Source organism: Myiozetetes cayanensis, unplaced genomic scaffold (assembly GCF_022539395.1).
Source record: "Myiozetetes cayanensis isolate MyiCay16 unplaced genomic scaffold, myiCay2020 scf1, whole genome shotgun sequence".
In the NCBI taxonomy this organism is placed as follows: Eukaryota; Metazoa; Chordata; class Aves; order Passeriformes; family Tyrannidae; genus Myiozetetes; species Myiozetetes cayanensis.
In genome coordinates this window covers 56401717-56421831 of record NW_026086604.1, presented here as the reverse complement: position 1 = coordinate 56421831, position 20115 = coordinate 56401717, and positions in this window count along the sequence as shown.

Below are 20115 nucleotides of genomic sequence, written 5' to 3'. Positions count from 1 at the left end.
AGATCATAGTGTGTCCTGGGGTAGGGGGGAGGATGTGACTGAAGTCAGATTCTCTGGATCTCTACAGGTAGATTACATACACTTCTGTATGGGACTTTACACAATATTGAACAGAGATAGAAATATTAGTAGAATTAAGGAGAATTCTTATAATTTCTAATTCTACTTTTCGACTTGAATATATAAGTTCTTCTGCTTTTATTCTGGATTTCTCTAAGCTCATATCCCTTCCCATTTTTTCAGATACACCCCTAAAGCAGTTTCACTGCTTCCAGAAAATTATTAATTGCTTTCCTTTTTCTCTATATTCACAGTAGACAACTTTATCCTCAACTGTCTTTCTTTCCCTGCTTTGATGAGTCCCCATGTTTCTCATAGCATCTTCAGTATTTAAGAAATCTCTTACGAAACATATGATCATTGTATTTCTCAAGAGCTACTGTAACATTTTCCTTCTCAATCTGACTTCCAACGGTTTTTTCTTGTTCATATGTATAGCCCAAACAAGGTGGGGGAATTGCCTTGCTCATTAAATGGTGTTAACCTTGCTGTTGCACAGATAACAGTGACTACAGTAAGTGTCCATTGCTCTGAGCAAAAAGTGAACAAACATCATTAGACACTTCCAGACATAAAAGGCAAAAGTGCAACAGTTTGGAAGATCTAATTTTTAGCTCAGGTTTTCAGCTCATTTCATCTAAATCACGTATGTTATTTTTTAATATGTAAATCAGGGGTAATGATACTCTCACCTTGCAGAGGAACCATGTGATAAAATCATTTAGCATTATGAAATGCTCAAATCTAACATACTTAAGTTAAAGGATGGAGTTTTAAGTTTTCCTTTTACTATGAGTTTTTCATATTTCCTCTGGAGTTTTGGACCTGTCAATTAAATTATTCTGGGCTTCAATATTTCTATGCCAAAAAGGAAGCAACTGTCATGTACTAAATGGAGTAGTACTTTTTTTTCCTATATTTTGAAAATTGCATTAAAATCCTTTGATGGATAATAATGTTAACAAATACATAACTTATTTAACTATCTCTTCAAAGTAGGTACGTATATTCTCTGTGTTCCAAAGTAATCAAAGCACTGGATGAATTGAATAACCAGTGTTAGATATGACAGGACTGACCAAAGCACCTGTCATGGAAATAAGGATATCTGCAGCTGGATATATTTAAACCTGAAACTGCAGATTTGGAGTATTGTTAAGGCAACATTTTTATCCAAAAAAAGATTTTATTTAAATTCTGTCATTTAGTTTCCTATGTTGCAACCCTAGACAATTCCTGGCACTTACAGCCATTTTATTATAGGCTTATATTTCTGAAAGAACGATTACAAAATGCCAGGGAAAATGACAGGAAAAATATAAGTCCTCATATTCAGGAACATTTACAAAAAAAGAAGAAAATTCTTGTCATAAAGAAGTCCTCAAAACACTGTGGGTGGAAATTAAATATAGAGAGAGTAATCCCACAGCATTTTAAATAATTTATAAAGAAACATAATTTGTATTCTGGCACATAAAGCTATATCATCAGAGCAAAACTACACACCACATAAATGTTTATCGAAAAAATCATATCAGAAAACAGTATGATTATTCTTTACAGGATGCAATATAAGTAGTTATTTTATAATCTAGGAAAAGCTTTCATCAATAGAAAAATCCTCTTTGTTAGAATGCAACAATCGAAAGCTCTCACGTTGTCATCACCATGATAATAAAGTCCTTAAAAAACCTTAATTTTGCAGGAAGCTAAAACGAGAAGCTTGAAAGCATGTTAAGCACACCTCAGGATGACAAAATCTTCTGACTGAAAAACATTCCCCTCCTGATGGGGCCTAGATCATTATTAGTTAATGGGAACAAGTAATTTCCCCTGGATTACAAGTGTGCAGTGGGCAGGGAGTTAAATGGCACCCCTCTTTTAAAGAGATTGAGGAGCTTGTCTGCGTGCTTTTGCTATTATTACTTGAGAGCAATTTGTGGATCCAGATGGGGTTGCCTTCTAGCTCTCAGGAGAAGAGGCAACAAATGAACTTCTAACCTTATAGTGTCTCTATAGAAGTACTACTAGGAGTTCTGGTTAGTGCAGGCTGATAACCTGTCCTCAGTACAAACTCCGTGTCTCACTTTATGGAGGCCACTTTGCTACCAGTGAAAATGAAGGTCTGGTTCTGGGCATTTAAATCCCTTTGCTTGTCATTGTCTCAGGGTGTATCACTCAACCTTTAGCCAATAAATTTATATCTGAATTTGGAACAGTCTATCACTGTAATTATTTCTGTGTTTGTAAAAGACCCAGCATGAGTAAAGCCTAATTCTCAGCAAAATGTGGGATTTAACAAAATATAAATAATAAATGCATATCTGAAAGATCATAGTGTTAAGTTCAAACCAAAAAAAAGACTCCTCTTTCCTATGAATAGTTTTCCATTTCCTGTTTTTTCAGAGAAGATACTAAGCTTATATTTTAGTCATGCTGAAGGATTCAAACTGATTTAGAAGATATTTGCTTGAAAGCAAGCAGACAGTGTCTATATTATGAGCTCTGTATTTTTTTCCAACTCCTTTCCTGCACAGCATATACTCATCAATCATATTGAGAAGCTGACTTATATTCTCCACACTTTACCACTAACTGGATTACAGAGCTGAAAATCTTACTCAAAGTTTAAAATGTGATAAAAGTAATCAAATTGTTCTAGTCAAATTCTAACTGCAGTGAATAGATGGCACTAATTACCTTTTCTTATTATGCTACAAATGTAGTTTACTCCATCTTTATTCATGAAGTAGTATCATATAGCCCACCAAGGGGACTTGCAGCAGTATGTAATATTGGCATGTTTGTTTTCTTGTTCTTATTTTTCCTCTGCATCAGTATTCTGGAGGTATGGTTTTAGACTGAAATGTATTGCTATGTAGGACTTTCTCATGTCTTGATGTAATTACAGCACTCTGCAGATTTCTAAAGTTGAACTTATAGAAAAGAATTCAAAAAAACTCCAATAATAAGTGGTAGATATACTGGGGGCAATTAGTTTTCTCTTTTTTCCTTTAATTACCATTTTTTAGAAAAGAGTAAGTATACACGAGTAACATTCTCAATGCGGAGGTATTTGATCTGAATTTAGCCTTAGGATGTTGCAGTCATTGTGTGCTCATTTCGGCTGGTGTAGAATTTATTTTCTTCATGGTAACCAGTATGGGGCTGGTTGGAAACAGTGTTGATAACACAGGGATGTTTTTGTTATTGCTGAAAAGTGATTACACAAAGTCATGGCCTTTTCTGCTCCTCACCCCACTCTACCAGCGAGGAGTCTCGGGGTGCAAAATGAGTTGGGAGGGGACACAACCAGGACAACTGACCCCAAACGACCAAACGGGTTCATGTTCAGCAACAAAAACTGTGGGGAAGAAGAAAGAACGGGGGAACATTCGAAGTGATGGTGTTTGTCTCCCCATGTCACCGTTATGGAGATGGAGCCCTGCTTTCCTGGGGATGCCTGATCACCTGCCTACTCTGGAAGTGGTGAATGAATTCCTTGGTTTGCTTTGCTTGAGTTTGGTTTTTGCTTTCCCTACTAAACTGTCTTTATCTCAACCCAGGAGTTTTCTCACTTCTACCCTTCCAGTTCTCTCTCCCATCCACACAAGGCAGGAGGGAGCAAGTGGCTGTGTGTGGCTTGGTTGCTGCCTGGGGTTAAACCATGACACATTGTGAAATGATACTAATCTTAAAAAGGTTAAGTTTGCTTTGTGTAGAAGGTATCTTGCTAGTAACAATGAAATCCCCTAGTTCACAGCTAACAGTATCTGGCTCAGATTTCTTTCTGTGAAGGAATTCTGTTAGCAGTCTATTTTTCTATAGTCTGTGGCTGAAATCTTTGGTTTGGATAGTGTTTTCTTTTTAAAGTTTAAAAAACAGACAAGAAAAAGTCATTCTACCTGTTTCCTTCCTTCTTCAGTTTGAAGAATCTTCCTTTCTTAGGATCAAGCCTCTAGATGAAATGTCTTGAAAAATCACAATCTTTCTGCAGCTGAATTATTTGTTCCCAAAAGCTTACAAAGGATGGGGCTTCTGTGCAATTTCAGTACCAGCTCTGTTTCCAGACATTTATTTTATCTGATCTTTATGCAGTATTCAGAGACATCAAGTGTGTATAATTTGAATGCACGCTGCATCAGGTTTTCTCGATTTAGGGAGAAAATAGGAGATGATGCCAGAAGGGATTGTGCTACCTCTTCTCACTGCAGAAAAGTAGACAAGATTCATGCTCATGACCCCTGAGCCCTTAGTGTTAGGATAATCCTCAGAAAGAAAGGTTGGGAAATGCAAATTTGTGTAAAGGAGGTTTAATCTAAGCATATTACTTCTATAATTTTACCAACACTTAAGCACAAAGGATGAGTGATTCAGAGAATTTCCACTATGATCTTTCTCCCATGTTCATGGAAAGCAGACAGCTTTAGCAGGCAAAGGCATAAAGTTTGCAAGATCAGACTATTGGATTCATTCAGACCTGCTTTTCAACAACTGCTGTCGAGAAGGTAATAAACTCCAGTGTTCCTCCTTTTTATCTTTATAAATAAAAATGACTAAACTCCAATATTTTATGCATAAATCCAGAAATAGCTATACTGGAAGCTCCCAGCCAGCTACCATTACCCATTTCAAGGTGACTACTCATCTCCTATTTTGCATGTAGTTTATCCTTACTCTGCTGAATGAACAAGGGAAAAAAGAGGCAAATTCAACTTTCAGACAAAATCTCACCTTTACATCTAAGCAATTGAGCCATCAAACCAATTGACAATGAAAAATAATTAAACTCAACATTCAAAAAGAAAAGTAAAACTTTGACCAAAACTATATAATTTGTGCCAATTTTTGAGTGATATTATACAAGATGCTTTTTTTGTGTTTGTAAATTTACAGCTTTAAAGGAAGCAAACATATGGGAGCGTCAATTCCTATCTGAACAAAACTATCTTCCTGTTACATACAGGCTTTGGATCTAGTTAGTACTATAGCAGTGATAAGGTACAGATCTTACCAATTTCTTTAGAAATTTCTTTTAAGATTTGGTTGCTTCCATAAGGAAAAGTCCAACCATTCGCACACTATTAAGGTCTCAGAGCCTGGTGACAGTACTGAACAGAGAAAAAGAAGTTTTCTTGCAGTTTGGACGTGATGTGGATAAGAATTTTAAGTCAAAACTGTAATGGAAAACACCTTCATTAAATCTGACGTCTCAGTTCCCTTTCGTACTATCTTCTTCTATCTGAAGACAAGAACGTGGTCAGCTGGAATGGAAAATATTTTCTCATTCCTCCAAATGAGTCTGAATGTTGGATCATGTGCTACCTTTCTGATAATTGCTCCATCACAAGAAAGACTACTTTAAAGAAAAACTTCTTACATTTCTTACATTTCCACCCAGTGTAGAAACTGCTTCAACTACTGATGAAATGCAGAATAGTACATCTTAAATATATTTCCAGAACAGGTGAAAATGAATTTGAACAATCCTGTGCAACCCTTGTTTTGGTTTCTAATGAGAATTATATTCCTTGTATTTTTCAGGGATTATATACTATCCCCATGAGGCACAATATCTAGGCTTTTTTGACCTAATACAAAGTATCACAGAACAAGCAGAATTATCACCAATCTAAGGGTCAATTAACTTATTATTAGTGCTAAAGTAATGCTAGAAATGGTTGGAAAGTGGATAATGATGGAAACATTTCATCAAAGAAGAACACTAGAAGAAAAACCTTTACAATTGATTTTGCCTGGCATGGTAAACATAGCATTAATTGAAATCAAACTAGTGTTGTAAATGCAGAAATATTTTTAGTTGCTTAAAGAGTATTTGCAATTGTAGGTCTACGTGATAACAGTACTATTTTACATAATCCAAGTATAGAATCTCAGCATGAAGAACTTGTTGATACTGCTTTTCTTGCTAATGTCTTGGAAAATATAAAAAAGTGACAGAGAAAGAGCCATTGAAACAACAAATCTCTTGCAGAGTGTTAACCACAGTGCTTAAAAGATATTGTCTGATAGCTAGAGCAAGGTAGTGTTGTTTTCCATGACAGAGGAATCATTAAATTGAGAAAACCCCTACAACTCTTGACATTACCCCAAGTATTTTTGTTTCTGTTGAAGAAAGAATTTAAGATTCAGTCAAGTTGACATATTTTTTGTATGAATTGCTGCTTCCAAGGGAAAATCAACATATCTAGTAATTGTTGACTGCTACACAATTGTAGTAGTCAATTGAGTCCTTGATTACCTTAAGACAGGAATTAATGTTCTTTTGGATTATATGTGTATATATATATGAAATATCAAAATTAAATTATGGTGACAACTTTTGTACTGTGCAATGTATCTTCTTTTGTACCTGCATAGTATAAACCTTCACTTTGATCTGAATCTAAAAACTCATAATGAAAAAGGAAATATGCTCCAGGATCTGGCTGACTGCTCAGCTTATACACTACTTATTAGTCCTCTGTAAAAAAACCCAAAACCAACAACAAAACACGAGTTGCTGTCAGTAGGTCTTGATATTTTGTTTTAAAAAAGGTTATTGTTGTTTTTTTCTCATCTCCAGAAGAGTTTCACTGTTAACAGATTTGTTTAATTTTGTGAATGTGTATAGCAATACTGAAGATAGTGACAGGATGATTATCTTCCTAATACGCAGTTAGAAGGATTTTGAAATATTTTTCATTGAAATATTTCCAAAGGTTTTATTGTTTGGTTTGGTTTTTTTTTTTTTGAGTGGAGGGGGGCACAGGGTGGTATATGTATTAGGAAGTATTATAGAGTTGGGTATTATTTTGTAAGTTCTTCAGAAATTGTTAAGGTAGGTTGATGTAATTTGTGTTTTCAGTAGCATTTCAGTGAATGAACAGTATTTGTTTTTGTCCCAGCGTCCTAAATGTTGTGGATTCATCTTTATACTCTATTAGGAATTAGATATTTCCAGTGTTTGCTGAATGTTATTACATGATGCATTTGTTAAATGAGAAATTACACAACAAGGACTAGATGTCATTAGTTGATTATAAATGACAGCTCATCTAAAAATACACCAAAACAGAAAAAATGGGTGGAGTTGTCAAGTCAGTTGTAAAGAGCAGTTTCCCAGCGTGACTTCTTGTTTTGACTTGTACAAACCTAAAAAATAATGTCAGACCAGACCCCTTTCTCTAAAAGAAAAAAAAAAAAAGATTTTATAGAAAACCATAAGGATTACTGGAGGTCTGAAGATCTGATAAAACAGATAGATAAGGAATGTTTGTGTGGAAGATATTTTGTAGTAAGAGATTTAGAAAGAGAATGTCTACCAGTCTCGTAGCTTTGTATTAGACTGTGAGCTAATGTCCATTTAAAGTCATCCTTCAATCAATTTCTTAAAATATTTATTGGTCTTTCTGTTTGTGACTATCTAAATGAAGAAGGAAAATTAATATTTTTTCTGAAGGTAAATGAAATTGCAGAAATTTTAAACATATTGCTGCTGTAATGACAGCTTAAAATAAAAAATAATTTCACTGTAAGAGACTTCATAAATTACCATATTACATATAACATACTAGATTATTTATACAGTTATTCTTATGAAAATATTTTATTTTTATATTTATAAAATAAACACAACTTGAATGATAAAAATATTGAATGATAATATAATTAGGTGTATTCTACAGAAATTTGTATATTCTTAAAGGAATCTAACAAATTGAACTTTTAGGTGATTATCACGTCATTTGATTCAGGGAATGTGGTCTCTGCCATTGTCATACACTTCAAATGGAAAATTTGAACCTCTGTATCATTCTGAATTTTGAATAACAAGAAGCAAGAGTTTAAACTTATAACAAAAATCTAGGTAATGTAAGGAGAAGAAAGGGATCTGCATCTCTCTCTCAGGTAAGTTGTTCACCATCTGAAAGCTCTCCTCTGTCACAGTTCTCTGCTGGATTCTCCATCTGAACCCCATACTTCTAAAGGGTCAGGAACACGTAAGATCAGCCATGCTGATCTTCTAAATAAGCACTAAATCTGTGAGAATCTGTAGTCTGAAATGTTAAGAATATGTATATGACAATACACCTTGTGGCTGAGGATGGCATTTATTCACCAGTATGGAGAAAATTGTCCTATCTTGTAAGAAATTTTCCTTCAACCTTAAATCTCTTCTCTGCAAAAATTAGCTGGTAAAAAATTACAATAAATATGATTGTTGTCTGCTGAGGTGGTATGTTAAAACTACATTTACCAGTGTGGCTCTATTTTTCACATTATTTCCAGCTACATTATTTTTTCATATACTGAAGTATCTGAGGGGAAAACTTTTTTTTTTTTTTTAGATTTTCCGTGAGTATACCTGTCTGTTTTGTGCCTTTTTCCATGGAAGAAGCTTTCTAAATTTTTTTGTCACTAGCGATAGGGTGAGATATATTATGCATGTCAAAACTGGGACTTCACAGCTGATTCGAGCTTCTAAGAAGTCTGTATTCAGGCAACTTTAATTCAGTTTGCCTCTCCCATTATAAGAAATACTGGATTTTTCTCTCAGCTGTGCCTGTCTTCGTTTTTCTTATATCTCTGCACTCTTCTGTGAAGTATTTGTGGCCCTGCTTGAACTACTGGCCTAAAGGGCTGAGCTCTCCTTGACTTTACCCTATATAACATGTTTGTATACAGACCTTTTGAGACCAGAAACAAAATAAAATGATCTAGAGGGACATTGCTCCCTAAATAATAACTTGAAACAGTAAATAAATCTTTTATATGATCCCTCTAGGCAGAGCAAACTATGTTAGGGACGTTCAGTTTATGGGACCATTTGGGACACAGCTTTTAAAAATAAATGTTGTGACTCCACCATTGCAGTATTTTTCTTTCTTTTTTTTTCTTTTTTTTTTTTTAATTTTTTTCCTAAGATAAATCTGAGAATTCAGTAAAAAAAATTCTCTAGTGCTGAGAAAAGGCTGCAAGAAAACTTAACATGTGTTTCTATAAGTGACAATACTTGACAGACCTTGTTACTTACAAGGTGACTTTTCCTTTTTGTCTTTTGTTCTGCTGCATAGGTGAGCTGATACGAAGCAAAAATGTCTGTTACAACAGAGCTGAGAACTCTGCTTTTTGGATGATTGCAGGCCCCCTTTGTTTTGCCCTTCTGCTCAACCTGCACAGACCTCTCAGCAATATGCTTTACCTTGACTGGAGAGAGTAAAGCGTTTGTTACTTGCTGCTGTTTCTATTGCCCTCAATGAAGTTAAAGATCACCATTTGATCTTTAGGTGCAGTCTGAAACGTAATTTTTATCATCATTTTAGAACATTCACTAGTCATTAAGTAGATGGCCTACAGGCTGAAATATGTAAATTAGCTAATTATCTGAGTGCTGACATAAAATTTATTATTAACTCTTGTCTTCTCTGTGGAAACTGTCTGGCATTGTAAGCCCCAGACCTTCAGCACCTCCAATTCAGTTATAGTTCTGTGAACACACACTGCATAGGACCTAAATGTTTCCTGTCTATCCTTCCTGTCATCCTTCACAGCTTTTCTCATTTAGGTCTTTTCAAGCCTTTTTGCCAAAAGTTATTTATGTTGGTTTTAATGCCCTCTAGTGGTACTTATAACTTTTATTGTAATGGTAGTCAATTATGCTATGCTGAGATGTTAACATCAACATGGATATGCACGGGGGTTTTCAGAGGACACAAACACTACAGAGCACCCTGTACCATCATAGTCAGTTACTACACTGATATAGCTGCCTAATAAGTTTGTGTCAAAGTATGTGTCTGCAAACTTCCCAATGAGAAACACACCCTGCTGCCCTCATTCCCCTACACCTTCCTTTTTCATAACCTTTTCAGTTTGGTGTCCCTCATCTCCCAGCCAGTCCTTTCCACCTACCTATGTGGTATGTGTGATGTGTCACATACTCTGGCAGCTTCTTCTCACCTCACCCTTCTCACCCCAAAGAACAGAGAGCAAGTTTGCCACAAATCACACCCAGTGCTTGTGTTCACTTCAGGCCACAGTTCCCAAATCTATCTGTATGCAGGCTCTTAGAGTAACCAGACAACAAGTGAGTGAGGACCAGGGTTTTTCTGCTGGAACCTCTGGACATGCCATTAATTGTATGAATACTACTGTCTAATATGCTGTATGTCTCTGAGTACATCTCAGTGGCACAGTGTTTGCATTTCTTGTGACAGGGGCTGCTTCTGGTACAGATATAGTGTCTCAAGTGAAATGCAAAAAATGTAAATCTAGAGCTGAATTTCTGTATATGAACGGAGTACTCTCACAAATGCAAATAAAACTATATACATAGGAATAAAAGAAGTAGACTGGAAGAAAAAAAAGGTTATAAACTCGGAATGACATCATCTTTATTCCTGAACCTTCTGGTGTGCCCATGACAAAGAACAAATATCAGTTTGTTATTACATTTGTGTTTCTAGTCTTCCATGATCTGCAGATTAGGAAAGTTTGGTGCTAGAGACAGTATTTCTGTATACACATTTACTTTATGTTTTTAATTAGTTAATAAACCGAAATAGTTATAAATTATTGGGGGGGGGTAATTTTTAAAAAATGTATGATCTGTCTGAGAGGAAAAAGAATAAAAAAATAACCGGGTCAGAAGGAGAGGTAAAGCTTCAATCTTTAAAATTTTACTCTGATCTATCAAAGGTTTAATAGTGAGTAAAATATTAAATTCTTATTTAACTTGGAAATTCTTGTGTAAATATCAGGGTCTGTGAGATGGTGACCTGTGAGATGAAATAAAAAAGGGACAGGAGGATGGCCAAGAAAAAGTATTAGTGTGTAAGGTGAACCAACACTCACACAAAATGAACAGTTTGATGGTTTTGTATTAAATATAGAGGCATTAACTGCTGCATAAAAGAGAGATCAAAGGAAAATTCTGCTATTAAAAAAGAGTAGGCAAGTGATGAAATTTCTTTTTTATTAAGATGTGAATTGAAGCTTAAGCAGGTCCAAGAGGGGAGATCTAGGATTGAAAGCAGGTCATTTGCAATTTAAAGAATCTATCAATGAATTAAAACATGAAAGGGATACTAGGCTATGGAAAACAACAGTTAAGTTGAGAAAAGAATTAAGTTACTGTTGTGATACACTTTTGGATGTAATGAAACTCATTGATGGACTTTTGCTGATGAATGGTAGTTAGAGCAAATTATATGTAAAATATTTGAGTAACTGTTAAAAGATCAGTTTATGGAGTAATGAAATCCATCTCTGACCATATAATTTGTTTTTATTTTTTCTTTATTTTCAGAGCTTTTCTAGACCAAAAAGAAAAGTACTAACAAACTATAACTTTTCCCAGTAGTAAAATAAATTTCTTAATTAATTTCTGTTAAAAGTATCTTTTTGAATAAAAGTACTGAAGTGCTCATCACATTGTTTTATAACAGTATTAATAGGTGAATGTTTTAAACAATTACTGTAATGTTACTTTGCAGTTTGGAAATGCTTGTCTGGTCCTTATTGCTTTCTTTAATGTCTGTACTGTTTATTATACAAGGTTCTTGCATTTTCTCTTATAACTTCTTTATATAGAAATCTAATCATAGACTGACAGTGTAATTGCCAAGTATATGGAAGATCTACATTTTACAACTTTATTAGCTTTTTAATCTCACTAGTAAATTTTTACAGAGCTTTTTAAGGTAAATTTCACCTAGACAACATCATCTTTCCACAACATAACTACAAAAATGTTAGATGAAAGGCTATATACCGAAAGAAAATGGTCATTATATGTGAAAGTGCCTAAGGGTAGCTAAGCAAAAATAACACACGACCTTCACAGAGAATAAACAGATAAAACAATGGACACAGGGAATAAAGACTAATGTTTAAGCATCAAGACTTTGGAGTAACAGGAAAAATTAATACTTTAGCTTCATACTTTCTATAAGTTTAAATTTTTTGCAGAATGAACAAATCCGAAGTATGAACAGAATGTAACTGGTAACGTTTTACTTCTTTACATCGGTAGAATAATGAAAAGAGTAACCCTCAGCTTGAACAAACACTGCTATGCAGTGTTACACATGTTCAATCTGCTCATGAAAAAATCATGTCAGTAGTAACTTAGCAGAAATTTGCTTGTTTGAGGAAAATGTAAGGTTTTCATAAAATGAAAATAGACCTTAATTTCTAAAACAAATGAATTGTAAACAGAGCTTCAACATCTGCTAGGACTGGAAACTGAGCAAAAATTAAGGAGGACTTTTCAAACTAATACTCTAACAGTTAGGCTCCAAAGTAAATGTACAGGTCAGTGATACATTGGACTCACCTTTTATTTTCAGGTTGTAGCAACAGTTAGAAAGATTATAGGCATGTAGCCATGAATAGCCATAAGCCAGAAAGATCAAAAGCTTTACAACCACAAGTTCCAAAAGAGAACACTGTGACATTGCTGAACAGTTAACTGTGGTTTGTAGGTAACCATTTTAATTAGTTTTGGTACCTGGCTAAGGGGGAGTCAAAATATTTAAAAAGAGATCCAAGGGAACTAACAGAGGTATAGACAACTAACTCTCACTTTCGAATCACAGAATCACAGAATCACAGAATATGCTGAGTTGGAAGGGACTCACAAGGATCATCTAGTCCAACTCTTAGCCATGTACCGGACCATCCCCAAGAATCCCACCATGTGCCTGAGAGTATCATCCAAACATTTCCTGAACTCTCTCAGGTTTGGTGCCATGACCACTTCCCTGAGAAGCCTGTTCCAGTGCCCAACCAACCTCTGGGTGAAGAACCTCTTTCTAATATCCAATCTAAACCTCCCCTGACACAACTTCAGGCCATTCCCTCAGGTCCTGTCACTGGTAACCACAGAGAAGAGATCAGTGCCTACCTCTCCTCTTCCTCTCACAAAGAACGATCACACTAATGAATAAAGATGATAAAATGGAGAACCGTTAGTGTGGCTTTTGTAAAGAGGAGCCACATTTCACATTAATTTGTTGTATGAAGAAGTCACTTGAGCACATATTTGAGAAATTTGATATGGGTGGTATAGTATACATAAATTTGCAAAAATCTGTTGTAAAAGTCTCTGAACAAGGTTCTTAGAGAGATTAAGCTGCCATGAGATTACAGGAAAGATACCTTATAGAATTACTACTGTCTGAAAGAGGATTGGTGTTAATAAAAAATGCAGTGTTGTGAAGTCCCTGGTGTTGCACATATTGTTTATAGTGTGTTGTTCCACTATAAAATTACAGAAGAGTAAAACTCACTGTTCCATCGAGCTATGATCATCAAAATTAAAAATGGTACTGGCAAGTGTAATTTTGATAATGAACCACAGAGAATGAGTTCTATACAAGGAGAGATTTTATAAGCAAGGTTATTCAAATTTATAAAAGGGATGAGGAAGGATGGTATAATTGAAATATATGAAGTCATGAATGGCAGGTCAAAAGTGATTTAGGATATGTTATTCACCACTCATGACACAAAAACCAGCAAGCACCCAAGTAAATTATCAGGCTGAAGTGTAAATTGCTTTTCATATAATACATAATTAAATTGTGTAACTCATTGCTGCAGGATGTTTTTGATGCCAAAATATAAATCAGTTCAAAAAGCAATTAGATGAACAAATGGAAGTAAGTCCCATTAAGGGCTATTAAATACAACAATGTGGGTACAACACTAAAACCTCATAGTCACAAAAGGAATCTTCATTGAGAGAAGTGCCTAAATGATTTTCTTCAGCTATACAGCCCTGCAAAAATCCAGTCAAACATTATGGGAGATGAGATTCTGGGCACTATGCACCTTTGTTCTGATCTAACATGGATAGTCTTGTCATTCTCCCTCCTGATTAGCCCTGAGGAGTATTCAGGACTGTAAATGCGAAAGTAGGCATACGCAGAGCAGTCCCATGAGAGGACAGCAGGATTGCTCACAATTGTTGCCTGGGAAAATAAAGAGAAACTAAGAGAGGCAGTAAAAGGTAGGGACATTTTATCGGGATCTATGTGTGTCCCTACCCTGTGGACAATATAGATATAGTTAGTTTGAATATTAGATTGGATTTCAAATTCTATAACATTCAATTAAAATTTGCAATAAAATGAAATACATTAGTTGTCACAGCTCTTTTTATGATGGCACACCTCTACATCCTTCATTCCAATTGGGAAATCAAGCACATAACAGAAATACTCCAAGAAAGGCTATTCTATATTTCATATATTTCTACAGCTCATGGCTAAACCCTGTGACTAATTAAAATTGTAGAATCATAGAATCATTCAGGATCTTTAAGATCATTGAACACTGCCAAGTACACCACTAAAGTATAACCTTAAGTACCACATCTACATGTCTTTTAAATATCTCCAGGACTGGTGAGTCGACCACTTCACTGGGCAGCCTGTTCTAGTGCTTAACAAGCCTTTCTGTGGGTAAATTTTCCTTGATATTCAATATAAACCTCCCCCAGAACAGCTTGAGACCATATCCTCTCATCCTGTTGCTTGTTATTTGGGAAAAGAGACTGACCTCCACCTTGCTACAACCTCCTTTCAGGTAGTTGTATAGAGCAATAAGGTATCCCCTGAGTCTCCTTCTCTCCAGGCTAAATTACCCCAGGTCCCTCAGCTTCTCCTCATAAAACTTGTTCTCCAGACCCTTAACCAGCTTCTTTGCCCTTTTCTAGACATACTCCAGTATCTCAATACTCTTTCTGTAGTGAGGGGCCCAGAACTGAACACAGGATTTGACGTGCATATCACCAGTGCCAAGTACAGAGGGAAAATCACTGCCCTGGTCCTGCTGACCCCACTACTTCTGGTACAAGACAGGATACCACTGTCCTTCTTGGCCACCTGGGCACATTGGTGGCTCACAGTCAGCTGCTGCTGAGGCACCCTCAGGCTGAGGCGGATTCCCTGGTTGTCCTGTGTGTATCACATCATGGCGCTCAAGATGACATGCTCCATGTCCTTCCCTGCCACCGAGGTCAACCTATCAGGCTTGTGGTTCCCTGGATCCTCCTCTCAACCCTTCTTGTAGATGGATGTCACATTTGCTAACCTCCAGTCAACTGGGACCCTCTCAGTTAGCAGAACTGATGATAAGGGTGGGAAGAGGCTCAGTGAGCAATTCTGCCGTCTCTCTTTGTAAGTAAGGCAGTAAATACAACAGCTTTTTCCTCATCTTTTGTTCTTCTGTTTCCCACTACGTCCAACAAAGGTTGGAGATTCTCCTTAGTCCTCCTTTAGTTGCTAATGTATTTTTAGAAACAGTTTTTATTGGCTTTTACAGTAGTAGCCAGATTAAGTTCCTGCTGGGTTTTGTTCCTTCTAATTTTATCTCTGCATACCCTCACAACATCTTTGCAGTCCTCCTGAGCTTTCTCCCTCTTCTTCCAAAGGTGATACACTCTCATTTTTCTTGTTGCCTTCCAGCCAAAGCATTTTGTTCAGGCAGGATGGTCTTCTTTCCTACCAATTCATCTTTATGCACATGAGGATGGCCATCTTGTAACTTTAGTATTTCCTTCTTGAAGCAAGTCCAGCCTTCTAGAACCCCTTTGCTCCTCAGGACTGCCTCCCAAGAGATTTTTAACCACTGCTCTAAATAGGTCAAAGTTTGCCCCCTGGAAGTCCAAGGTGGCATTGCTGCTGGCACCTCTCCTGCTCTGAGATTCAAAAGTTCGTATAAATTTCATGATTGCTGAGGTCCAAGGTGGCCTCCAACCATCACAGCACCCACAACCCCCTTTCTGTTCACAAACAACAGGTCCAGGGGTCATCTTCACTAGTTGGTTCACTTGCCAGCAGTGTCAGGAAGTTTTCTTCCACACACTCCAGGAACCTCCTGGGTGGTTTCCTCACTTTGGCACTATATTTCCAGCAGACACCTGACAAGCTGAAGTAGGGCTAAATACTTTTTTTTAAATTTTTGCTGGGGGGGGGGGGCAAGGGAGAAGGAAAGTGGGGAAAGGACCTTTTTCTTACATGTTGTTTTATTTCAGTTTAAAAGAATGATCGTTGAATAGATTCCTTGTAATCAGGTATTTTTAAGGGCTACAGCTAGCACTGACAAAGTGAGGATTTTGAGTAGTTTTCTCATTACACTTTCTTTCCCTTTTCAAAACTATGCAGAAAGAAATTCTTCTCTTTCAGTTATTTCTATAATGACCTTTGTCACCAGCCTTTGAACTGAGATGAAGACTTTCTGTGAGGGCTTCCGCCATTCTTTCACAGAAATCTCTGATGTGAACACTAAGAAAAAGCTTTAATTGATATGCTTAAAATAATTAGAAAGCAACGGTGTTCAGCAAGGCTTTTTTAGGACTAAAGGCTAACACAGAGCCAAATCCCTAGACAACTATGTGATCATTAGGAAAAGTCAGAGATAAACATGACATTTTGGAGAGGTAGGGTGTGTGATTCAAAGTATTCAAAAGAAAATAAATACAAAACAAACAAACAAAAAACCAAACCAAAACAACCAACCAAACAAAAACACACCCAAAAGAACCAACCCAAAAAGCTTGCAGAAATAGTGCTGAGAAGTGAAGAAGAATTTTGTCTCTGTGAGTACATTTGTCTTCAATTTAAAGTATATTATTGCAATACTGCTTGTGGCTGAGACAGTCTTTTTAGATACAGTTGAGACATTCTTGTGATGTTCTTACATGTAGTACTTAGAAAGCAATACTATATTTTTCTAATAATTAATATTTTATCTTATTTTATTTATTGTATTGTATTTTATCATATTTAAATTTTATTTTTTAATGCAGAGATATATTTCCATTTATCCAATAGTAATTTATTCAGTTGAGTAGTAGAGCCAATTCTGCTCACTCTTTGAAATACCTGAAAACTCATTTAGGGTAAAGACTGTGTATTTTGCCCATGATGTATCTTAGAATATGAATATTACTACAGTATGTCCATCTTACGTCACTCACATTATGAAAGAGGACAGATTATGATCAGGTCTTCTCTCCCTTCAAGCTTCCAAATTTTACCTAAAATAAGTTGTTTGGTCCAGAGTTTAGAATAAGTAGTATTCAATTTACAAATAAATTAAGCTAAGTTTCAGGAAGGGTGTGTGTGTATTAAGCAGTGAGATGACTATCTGCAGCTATAGCTGATTTGTACTGCTTGAATCAAGTAGTTTTCATTATTTCCTGATCCTAGGTAGAAACAAAATAGTTCTGCATACAATTTGTCTTTCTTGACATTTTACTACATGTCCTATATAATAGGCAGCAAATAACTTTACATTCAACGTTCCACTGTTATTAATTAAAAAGCGGTGTATTTCCAGTACATTAAATTGCTAATGAGTCTCATTAAAGTCTTAAGATAACAATGATTACATGTCCATGACTAGAAGATATGCTTCATTGGCTTTGTTTTTTTTCTTACAGATGCAAGGACTGTACCAACACAGTGTACCTAACCTTCCTAATGACATTAGCTAGCCTGTGCATCATGACTCTACCTGTGCATGCATGTGGAGGACAGTGTTGTTTCCATGGCACAACTGTAGTGGGTGAAGTGCATCCACCACCCGAATTTCTGGATATCAGCTGTGGAATCAAGGCAGAGGCAAAGAAGAACTTTTGGGTAAGCAAGTAAAAGGTAAAACTGGGACATAGGAAAAGGAATGAGCTGTTTGATTTCCACATAACAATACTTCTTTAACTGATGCTGGCACTCATATTCCTATAATGAATAATGGTGTATATCCTTAGTAACCTTCTCTTTTGTTTAGTGAAAGATAGCACAGGCATTTTCTTCTCTTATCTACTTTTTGGCAGCAGTAGCAGTGGTAGCCTTGACTAACCCATACTTTTAAGGATGTGCTTTCTGACTTTCTAAAACTCTCTGAAAAGTTATAATTCAATAGCTTGGTATTGTAAAATTGGGTGAAATAATGTCATTTTCACCAGTATTAAGTGATATTATTGTGCTCCTCTACAGAATAGGGAACAAAAGAAAACTTATTTTATAAGAACTTGGGTATCATCCCAAAACTCCATAGTAAGAAAAAAACAAATCTTTATTATTTATTTATTTGTTAAATAGAAAGGTTATTATTAATACATTTTTACTTGTGTGAATCAGCTAGTCATAAGAAGAAAGAGACAACAGAGACACATAAAGTTTTGAAGGTGAAAAGAGCAACATTCAAGACTTGGAAATATATAAAAAAGCAGTAAAGTACATGGATGGGGATTTGGGGAGCTGTAGAAATACGTACACCTTAAATCTAAACCATACGATGTGGAAATAGAAAATAAAAAGTGAAAAAACTGAAACCACCTAAAGACCCCAAAACCAAATCCAAAACCTTGGAAAGAAGAAAGCTACTTCTAGAATTTACATGGGAAAAGAAAATACAAGTGCTCCAGTAAAATTTGGTTGGAAATACTTTTCTAGAGTTTAAGGAGGGTTATTGAGAGAAAAATGACAGAACAAAATCTCAGCAAATAAGATACGAAGCAGTTAGAAGACAGCAAGGAGATGAGTAGCATCTTACCTGTCAACAAATGATGTCAACAATGGAAGTGTCTTCCTACAAAAAGTTAACAGGCTTTGTAAATAAGGGACACATTAGGTGCCATACCATCTTGATATTTAGTCTACGAATATTATCTTCCATGATATTTTTCTAAATAAGAAGAAACTATTTTGTATGTGTTTGAAGAGCACCACTCTGACAGAGTATTCACATTTATTGGCTGTTCTCAGCTAGAAAGGAAGGAGGAACTGGACAGTATATCAGAGAGATCTGTCCTACCCTCATTTCTGCTCAGCGTTTCATCAGCCGTGACAGTGGAGCGGAAAATCTACTTAGGATGAATTGTAATAATACCTCTTCTGTTCTCCTAGCATTATTACAAGGAGAACAGAAGAGGTATTCAAAATGGTCTTCAATCATATGAATTCATCCAAAATAGTTGGATGCAATCCAGTAAAGTCAACATTTTTTCAGATGATAAATTTGTGAGAAACTGTTCAGTTTTGTAGAAAGGATTAAAGGATCGTGATGGATGTAGTCAATGACATAGTTGCAAATCACAGAGGCAACTCTGTTAACCCTCCTCTTGTCCATTCCCACACAAATTCATAGTAGTGTTGTGTACAACTCTTGTCACTGCGCTCTGAGAGATGTGTGGTTCACCTGGAGTTAGTTCAGAGTAGGACACTGAGAAAAATAAATAACTGAAAAATCAAATCCTATCAAAAAACCCTGAGCAACTTAGGTCAAAAAAGTAAAGCCCTAGGGAAAAGTATGAAGGAGGAATAAGTCTTCATGTACCTCAAGATACATGAAGGTACCTAACGGGTTGCTGTAAACGAATTCTATAGTCACTTTCTGGGGTAAGGTATGTGTATGTTTTGAGGGAGTCCATGGAAGGAGGGGGAAGACAGGATTAGAAGAGGTAACTTTTACAGTGTGATCAGAATACCAGCAGCAGAAGGGGCATAAACAACAAATGTTTTATAAACCCTGAAGGCTATGGTTTCACCGCAGTGTTTGGAAAGTCTCTGAACTATGTTGAATGGAAAAAAAATAAAAGGAAAATAACCAAACTCATTGTGTTAGCCCACAGCCTACATTCACAAAGGAAGAATTTGTATCTTGCCATCTGGTAGAGTCTCTGATTCTTCATGTATTGCTCTATTTGTCTCAGATGTCTGGTAAGGAAACAAGTCGTTATAAATAGAAAGTGAGAAGAATGGTTTTTGTGTAAATAACTTAGGATGTAAAATATGTTGTGGTTTTTTTCTTCTTTTTATGGTTATTGTTGTTATCTACCTATTTTCACAATCTTAAATTTAACTCTCTATTCAAGTATTTTTAAGTGTTTTCTTTTTATTAGTAGTAATAGCATCCTTCTATCTTGAAACTCTTCTCATAAATATGTATGTTATCTTCTTAGTACCCTAATTTAGTTGAATGTAACAGTAGAAATCTGTTGGCATTGTTAATGATTTGTTTTCTTTTAAGAGAGAAGAT